A 9,198-nucleotide genomic window follows, 5' to 3' on the forward strand; every position below is an offset into this window, starting at 1 on the left:
CCCACAGGCTGCTGGAATGATGTTCACGCCTCTTTCTCACCAGAAGTGGGCCGAGAGTCCCTCCTCAGAGTTGCCAGATAAAATGCAGGACATCCAAATATTTCATGGGATATAGTTATATAATGCTAAAATAAATAAATAATTTAAAATTTATGCTAAAATAAATAAATATACACATATATATTTTAAATCTTAAATTCAAAGTTAACTGGGTGTCCTGTAGTTTTCTTACTAAATCTGACAATTTTATTCCTTTAGTAAGGAGAAATTACTTCCCTCTTTGGGTAGAAATTCTCCATTTTGTTGTTTACTGGGTTTAAGGAAGACATGAGGGACATTACATTTTGCTCGTGAGTCTGTTGTTCTCCACTTGAAGACTCACTCATTTAGAGGGGGAAAAACCTAGAAAACCACAGTTTAGTCAGACTAGTCCAGAATTCTAAGAATACAAAATAATTGTTTTAGTCTGACGTCCAAGAGTTATATATCCCCAGCATCTACTCCCACCCATGAAACTATTACTAAATATATCAGCTTAACAGGTCTTGCAAATGGAAATCAGGAAGGTTCCATTTTTAGGTTGATTTTACTCTTTTGGAAAATAACTTCCCCACGCTTCCACTTTATTTCCATGTCCTGCTTCCATTAATGAGGGAAAGGCTACAGTATTAGATAATAGTCTCAAATAGAGTTGTTTTTATTTTAAAAATCTGAGCATGGTTGAACATGTCAGAGATAGGCAGTTTTGAAATAAATATGTAATATTATTTGCATTGTAAGTGTTCTTTCAAAAATTATTACCTTTTTCGGATTAGGTACATTCACAAATGAAAAAGTTGGTTGTTTACATTATCTGAATTGAATAATGCTGGAAACTTTTTTATGTTAAATTTTTTTTCTTTCTCTAGATGCTACAATACTTAAAAGATCAACAAGCAATATTGTTTTTAACTGTTCTCTTTTTAAGTCTCCAAAAAGGAATTATTAAAGATTTACTTTAAAATAGATGGCCTTACAGGGATGCTGGACCTCAGACAGCATAAGCATTATCAGTCTGAATTCAGGTCACTACACAGAGCAGAAAATGGGTCAGGGAGTAGAGGTAAGAAGTGAGGATCATACCCCAGAAAAATGCCATTTGCCCCATAAAGCTGCCTGGGGCTGGTCCTGAGTCATGCTCTTACTCTACTCCAATGTGTGTCTTGTTTTTAGTTGAAAAAGGAGTTGGTTTTATTCAATGAATCACCTTCCCTCCTTCTCTCTGAGTGGGATGCATTCATCCCTGACAAATGCAGGCTGCCAAACAGGCCCAATTTAGATAGCACAGTAAGGTGCCAAAGGGCTTTCCCTGTTTACCACTAACTTACTGCGTGACCTTAGGCAAATCACTTAACTTCTCTGGACCTCAGTTTTATCATTATAAAATGCCAGAGTGGCACTGAATGATCTGTCAGTCTTACCAAGAAAGAGAAAAACTTACACCACCAAGGCCTTATAACTTTTTCAGCAGAGAACATTTATTGTCTCATGCATCACTGCTCCACCCCTTACTAGTCACATGTTCTTGGGCAATTTATTTCATCTCTCTTTGCCTGTAGAAACAGGGGGAAATAACAAGGGGGTAATAACAAGGGGGAAATAACACTTATTAAATTTTATGATAATAAAATGAGGTAACGCATGTAAGCACTTGGAACAGTCTTGACACAAAATAAATGCTTAATAAATTTTAGCTATTATCATAGTTAATAATGCCATTAGTCCCCTCAAGAGTAGGGGACTAATTTCTTTTATTTTAAAGAAAACATTAAGCAATATCAACATCCCTGATATACTGCAATCTCTATTGTACGTTATTGTTATAATTGTTCATGAAATGATAGTTATTGTTGCTTCCTACTAATAATGTTCAACATAAACTTTTAAAAAGTAAAAATGGATATTATCATCACCAATTGCTCAGAATTTAAAGTGAATAAAGACATTTCTCTCACATATATTATAGCCAACAAGCCAGAAAAAGTCATCTTAATTCCCCTCCCAAGTGATCCTCATCTTTTAATACCTAGCTCAAAAAGTGGTCCTTCAGATAGTGAACAAAATATTTAAAAAATCACATATCTCCCTAGAAATGATTTTCAAATTAAATTTTGAAGTGTCCAGTCAAAAATTTTATCTCTCTAAACTCACTTTTGATAAACACATGTGTTTTTTAATGGAGTAGATTATAGAGATTTGTGGCGTGAATAAGAATTTCAACCAACTGCCTTCCTTCTTTCCTTAAACTTCTTTACAAAACAGTTATTCTCTGCTGAAGGACACTTTTTTCTTCCCTGTTACCACTCATCTCTAGCACCACATTCTTGAATGGAGCAGTTACTCAAACAATTTCTATTAACATGAATTTCCCCAGAAGCATGTTAAAACATTTAAGAATTGTGATACCAAGCCTGTCTTGTGTCGTAATGCGTTTTTCATTTGTCTTGTAACTATCTACCTTGATAGTTGCACATGCATTATTTTATTATATCATCTTTTCTCTTTGCTTTTTGGAATTTGGAAAATGTTAGCTCTGGAAGTGGTTAATGTGATGAAAAACACATTATTAAAAAAATCTACCTCAATCCAAAGTGATGGCATTGAGGGGAATCCTGTGTATCATGGAACACCTAATGCACACAAGATGTGGAGCGTGTTCCTTGATCAGAACTTTTAAATACTAAGTAGCAATAAATGGGAGAAATAAATCACACGCAAGGATAGCTGGGATAATAAACAGGGAAGATGCTTCATACTCACACCCCAGCAAAGCAATGTGAAAAAGTGATCCTGGCTGTCACGAGGTATTACTGAGTGAAGAACTTCTTTTTAGTCCTTCTAACTTAAAAAAAAAAGAAAAGACAGAAAGAATGCTGGAGGAAAACAGCCTTCTTTTCTGAGTCTCTCAGATTAGTTGTCAGTAAAACAAACTGCTATGTATCATCTGTTTGGTGACGGAAAAAATATATATTGAGATCAAAGATAATCAAGGTACACCTGGTTATTATTTGTAAAGACTTAACAGTAAGTTTTTAATGATTAATTTATCTGCCACATAACGCCTTAATAGATCATGTGGAACATCAAGGGAGGAATGTGGTACTGCATTTCTAAAGCCTCTTTCTATGTCTCTGAATGATAATAGGCATGGAAGCCATCATTAGTCTTGTTAGACGATGGTTCCTTTAGGAATCTCCTATGTGTTACCTTTTAGAGGGAAGGTCAGCAAAGCCACCCCCTGGGACTCCCCTGCAGGATACAACTAACACAAGCATAAACTGTATGGAAATGGCTAAATTATCTTTACTGAGACCTTGGTCTTTCACATCAATCAAGTCCTTGTGAACTAGTAAAACAGATAAGCACCCTGCTGGCAAAAGTGTTACTATCCTTATGCTTGTCATGACTGGCACTACAAATTTAACAATAAACAGGCAGATATTTGTCTTACTTCCTTAAAAAACAAAATAAGTGTGCCGAAAGACAGAGAGTTGTGAGGACAATTTGTTTTAATGGGGAGCAGAAGGAAGGAAAGAATTGCTAAGTGGATTCTGTGTCACTGTTTCTCTCAGTCGCTCCTCAAAAGACCCTTAGTCCAGGAATCCAATCATAACCGCTATTAGAGCACATGGGGAAGGTAATAGGCAAGCCAAAACAAAGCAAGCCAGGACCCCGTGGCTGCCATGTGGGAGGGGGCAGGCAGATTTATCCACCCTCACGTCTCAGCTTCCTGAGAGCGGAGCCCTTGTCAATGCCTCATCCTGACACCTAACTCATGGGGGAATTATAAGTCATCAATACCAATGACTGTAAAACACTTTGTAAATAAAAATGGCTTAGAAGTTCCAATTAACAACTGAAAGTAACCCTCAGGGATGTACCAGAGAGAAATAACTACAGCCATAAATAAGCAATGGTTGGTTTAGGTTCACCTCCTATTTCAATGCTATTAAAAATGGGCTTCCTTCCCATCTCCAATTTGAAGACCCAGCTATGATTTCTTTTCTTATCTACAGTACAAAGTGTCCTGGCTTGTGAGAGGAAGGGGTGAGGAAACACAGGACTGAGATCATTCCCTACTGTTCTAACAGTACTCAGTACACATGTACATACTCCAATCTCCCTTCGTGAAAAATAACTATAGCAATCTGGGAGGGTATAACTTAAGTAGCCAACTGTGTGACCACTGCAGCTGTGGAGAAAAGAGGTCTCAGAAGCAAGAGGCCCCAGAAGTTGCTGTAGGGCAGTTTTTAGTGCCCCCTCCAGAACTTTTATGAGTACGCACAGTGGATCCCAAGTGTGGCCTAGGAAGTGTCCAGTGAGCCTGTAGCATTTTCCAGACACATGCTGGTCACTTCCACTATATCTCACTTGCACCTGTGAAGAAACAGAGGGTTTGAGCTCTCTGTTGGTGTCTCCTTCACTTACTCTAGGAGATGCCAGGCGTTAGATTGTGAGTTGCACTATGGAGAGGCCCACATGGCAAGAAACTGGGAGAGGCCTCTGGCCAATAGCCGGGAAGGAACTGAGGCCCTCTGTCAACCTGTGAGAAACCGAATGCTGCTAACAGCCATGTAAGTGAACTTGGAGAAGGATCCTCTCCTACTTGAGCCTTCAGATGACAGCAGTCCCACCGCACCCTCAACTGCAGTCTCGTGAGAGACTCTGAGCCAGTGCCATCCAGCTAGACTGCACAGGAATTAATTCCTCACATGCAGAAGCTTTGAGATCGTACATTATTGTTGTGAATTTAAGAAGATTTTGTCCACAGCATGGTGTAGGAGATGAATTCTTCCTCTTCCACCTTGAATGAAGAACCTCACATGCACCACTAGTTAACCAGCTACAGCATCTAGTGGCAGATCCATTAGGTAGAAGAGCCATTGCCCGGAATCAGGGATGTCTGCCTGGCTTTATTTTATTTATGGACCACCCCAACACCCCTGTTGTCCACGCAGCTCTTCTTGTTCTTCAATACTTGGCAGAATGCCGTGCTCACAGAGAAAAGATGAAAGGAGAACTGGATATGATGTTAAACTTGCAAAATGTTATACAGAAAGTTACAGCTCCAGGAGAAACAAAACTGCTGGTCTCTGAAATCTATGTCAGTGTTCAATCTTCCAGTGTGGCAGACAGTGATAGTTTCAGTGAAATGAATTCACGTCCAAGGAAAGCTCACTTTCTGGGGGAACTATAAACAAATGTGCCAAAACAGTGGTTTTGCATATAGATGGTCTTGGTGATACATCTCAGAGAAATTTATGTGAAGAGGCTTTGTTAAAAATTAGAGTGTTTTTAGCTTTACTTTTCAAATGGCTGTTCAAAGATGCAAATCCACTAGGATTTGAAATCAGAGGCTCTGGCGTCAATGATAGCATCAACCGAGGTTATAAAGGCTCAGCAAGTGGTGAAAAGTGGGAGTGGAGAAGAGATGCTGGTCCCATTCCAGGATACAGCTGTGGGAGTAGAACAGAGTGGCCTGACTACCTGCCCGTGGATGAGAACCCCACAAAAGAGCAGCAAAGAGCAGTGTCCTGGGTGGGATCCCACCCAGAGGGCGGGGCCAGCTGGCTGAGCACAGCTGAAAACTTTTTATCTAGGTGGTTTTAGTAGTGACTTCTATTTTGAGTGCAAGGGCTATGTGAATGAACAAGGAGCCTGTTTTCCCTAGTGGTGAACTGCCTAGTGCAATTTGCAATAAGTTATCATGGAAAGTTTTTAGGTGACATGACTGGGTACGCTGCATTTTACATTTTATTGGATGTTTTGCCCCACTAAGTGGTAAAAAAAACACAGAGGCTACAGGTGGAGTTAATTTGTTTATGACGGTCTTATAGAGCACTTAAGGCAACTGTAACATCATTTTTTGAAATATATTGTAAAATAATAAAAGGTAGCATAATTTTTTAAAAAAGAAACAGGCTTTGGGAGCAATTTGACATGACTAAATTAAATTAATAGCCATAGAATATTTACTATATGTCAGGCATTATTCTGTCCATTATAAACACAAACTCATTATCACTCAGAAGAACCCTGCATAACAGGTATTACTATCGCCTGCATTTGTAAGATGAAGAAACCCGGACTGAGAGAGGTTGAATAACCTGCCCAAGATCACAGCAAACTGCGACTTGAACTCCGGAGTCCATGCTTGTAACAACCACTTCCCAAAGTTAGAACCCAAGCTCCCTGCTCCAAAGCTAGTGTCTAGGGTCTTTGCTTGATTAAAAAAATTTTAAAAATTAAACAAGGAAGATAAGACAGGGCAGCACACCCTCAGGTGCTCACGTGTCTGAGCAGCAACAGGCAAATACTGCGGGGTGATAGGGATCGTAGGAATGTGCAAAACCAGTTGGGAAATGTATGTGAGGGAGCATTTAGTTCAGACCAGGGTCTATTCATTTTAAAAAGATAATGAGTTTGGTGTCCATTTCCTTACAAAGTCTAGTTATATGTGCCCCTGTTTTAATCACAAGCTTTCTTATAACCTTTGGCATCTATGCACAGCAAGTGCATAAGAAGTAATTTCAAATAGCCCTGCCCTTAGCTCCTGAGAAGGCTACACAGGATTAGAGACCACAGCAGCAACACAGGTTTCCACGGTTGGACCAGCCACCAGGGCCAAGTTAGGGGATTCGAAGGCCCATTTGACACGGCATTAGCCATTAGGCATCTCTAGAGGAGCCTTAGCCGCCTAGTGGGTTTGGACTGGTGCTCAGATCACCCCAGGGGTGCTGATAGGCAGAGACACTGGCTACCCTTTCCCGGAGGACTGTGAAGGGAGGGCAGTGCCTTCTCCACCTTGCAGGGCAAATGTCTCCTGCAACCTGTGAGAAAGGGCCACACCCCCCAGTGCCAGAAAAGGTGTGCAGGGAAGATGAGTTGGGGGAAGAGGGGTGGGATGACCGCAGACCTGGGCAGCATTTGCGGCTTCTGCTCCGGCCTAGATTTCCCTCGGCAGAGGTGATCCGCCCCAGGTGAAACCCACCTCCCGATGCCCCTCAGCGCTGCAGCACTGCCGTGATGTCTGTAGAACCTGCCCTGCCAGACACCTTCCAAGACTCAGAGAAACCCCTGAACACACGGCTGTTCACTGACAGCACGTCTCGTGCCTTTTGAAAGGCATGCGGCAGGGCTACATGGAAGACAATGATGTTGTAGGTGAATGACATGGAAACACGTTCACTGTTATCACTGAGTGGGAAAAAAAAGAGGTTATGGAATAGCATGTGCAAAATCCAATGTAATAACTAGTTATATCCATATAAAAGACGGACATATACATAAAGCCATTTACAGGGATTGCAGGTAACTTTCTTCCTTTTGCTTATCTATCTATAGTCCCTATGAGGACTATGTATTATTCATTTATTTTTTTAAAGAGCTATTGTAGGTTTTTCTCAGAAAGTGGGAGATTATGGAATAAGGTGATACTGGTAATAGCCGTCAGCCTTAGTGATTTTTTTTAAAGTGCTGATTTTATTGAAATATTTCAGGTTGAGGAATAAGGAGAGAAGTATGTTCATGAGTTGAATTTGCTAGCTCTCTCCTGATGGCCAAAATCAAATGTGAGATGGTTATTGTCATTTAGCATATCCCCAGAATTAAGATTTTGTAACTTCCCTACCATTTACCAAATCCAAATAAGGGCATCCCAAAGCAGATCTAAAGGGACATTAACAGATTTTAGGGAAAAAAAAAAACCTGGGTGGCCAAATTAATTGGGAAATATTGAGGTAAACAATTAAAGAGGCTTCTTCACCACAGAACTTCTCAGACTCGCCATTGTGCTCATACGCATTGCAAATTTCCCCCAAATATGATGGAGTCTGTGAAGCCCTTCCAAGCTGCATATTTATCCATGGGTCCCTTTTTTGTCAAAACATCACACAGAACCAGCGACTAGGATAGCACGCTTAGGGTACTGCTCTTCCAGATAGTGCTCTCCAGACACCTGTAAACACATGCGCTGTTTTCCTCAGGAGATTTTAAAAGATGGCTTGGCAAATGTAAACCTGTTATTTTTGCCCCAACACTTTCTAATTTCAAGCACTGTGACATTCATGAGAACATTAAATCAAATCTGCCAGGTATTCTCACCAGGGCACCCAAGACTTTCATACCAGTAAATAAACTTCTGAACTTCGAGCAGAATCTGTGAAATCACTTTCGAGTAAATGGGGCCAATGTATAAACAAAATAGAATGTACACCTGCCATTGCCATTCATTTTCATGACTGTCCTTCATAAATTAACAGGGCAGTTCATGTTTATACGGTGTGAAAATTGTAAGAAAAACTTCAAATTAATTACCTTTTTGAATACAAAGCAATTGAATTTTATCACAGGCAGAAAGGGGAATTTATTTCCGTGCTGTCAAACTTCTGGAAATACATGACTTCTGGAACTAGATGACTTGGGAAAAGTGGCTCAGGCCCTAGCAGGCCCTCAAGATGTAGAAGAAGCAGATTGTCTGGCCGAACCGCAATCTGTTGTTACTTTGGGTCATGTTTTTCTCCCCAGCTGAGCCTTTGGAGGATCTCAAAGGTAGACTTGACCCAGCAATATGATCCTTTTCTCTGAGTTTACTCAGAATTTCCCCCCAGGATCTGGTGACTTTTAGAAGAAGAAGTTGAGCAATTAAGACCGCTAATCACTAGTTTCCCCTCACAATCTCCAGAGTAGACCTACCAGTCGAACATCTCAGAATCTATTTGGGTAGGGGTGGGAGGAACTACTGGGGCTAAGTCTTGGTTTTTTCTTGAATGTATCATTTTTATTTCATGCCGAAACAAGCTGATTAGTATGTAGAAAAGCAACAGTCCCTTAATTTCCACAAATGTGTTTTGATTTTGTATTCGGGGCTCCAAGTTCCTTCCTGCATATATTTAACCACAGCCCATCCCACCACGGGTACATTTACTGGGTCAGGGGTTGGTGGAGGTGTACTTCTTCCTGAAATCTTGCTTACATTTGCATGTGAAAAGAAAGAGCCACTTTTGAGTAATTAGTCATCTGAAATTCTACACCATGAGGAAAAAAATTGCTTTTGGATATTTATGGGGAGAAAAATCCATATGGACAATGAATACAGTATTGATGTGTTGGGGAGAAGGGGTGGGGGGCATACACAGTACTTTGAATTCCATCCAACAA

The 9,198-nt window shown here is 40.4% G+C and overlaps 1 pseudogene; it reads left to right on the forward strand.

The window, feature by feature from the left end:
- The first annotated feature begins 4,823 nt into the window (after window positions 1–4,823).
- On the forward strand, window positions 4,824–5,649 carry LOC112296911 (armadillo repeat-containing protein 1 pseudogene; annotated as a pseudogene).
- Window positions 5,650–9,198: the final 3,549 nt, after the last annotated feature.

The sequence above is a fragment of the Desmodus rotundus genome, chromosome 11 (assembly GCF_022682495.2).
Source record: "Desmodus rotundus isolate HL8 chromosome 11, HLdesRot8A.1, whole genome shotgun sequence".
In the NCBI taxonomy this organism is placed as follows: Eukaryota; Metazoa; Chordata; class Mammalia; order Chiroptera; family Phyllostomidae; genus Desmodus; species Desmodus rotundus.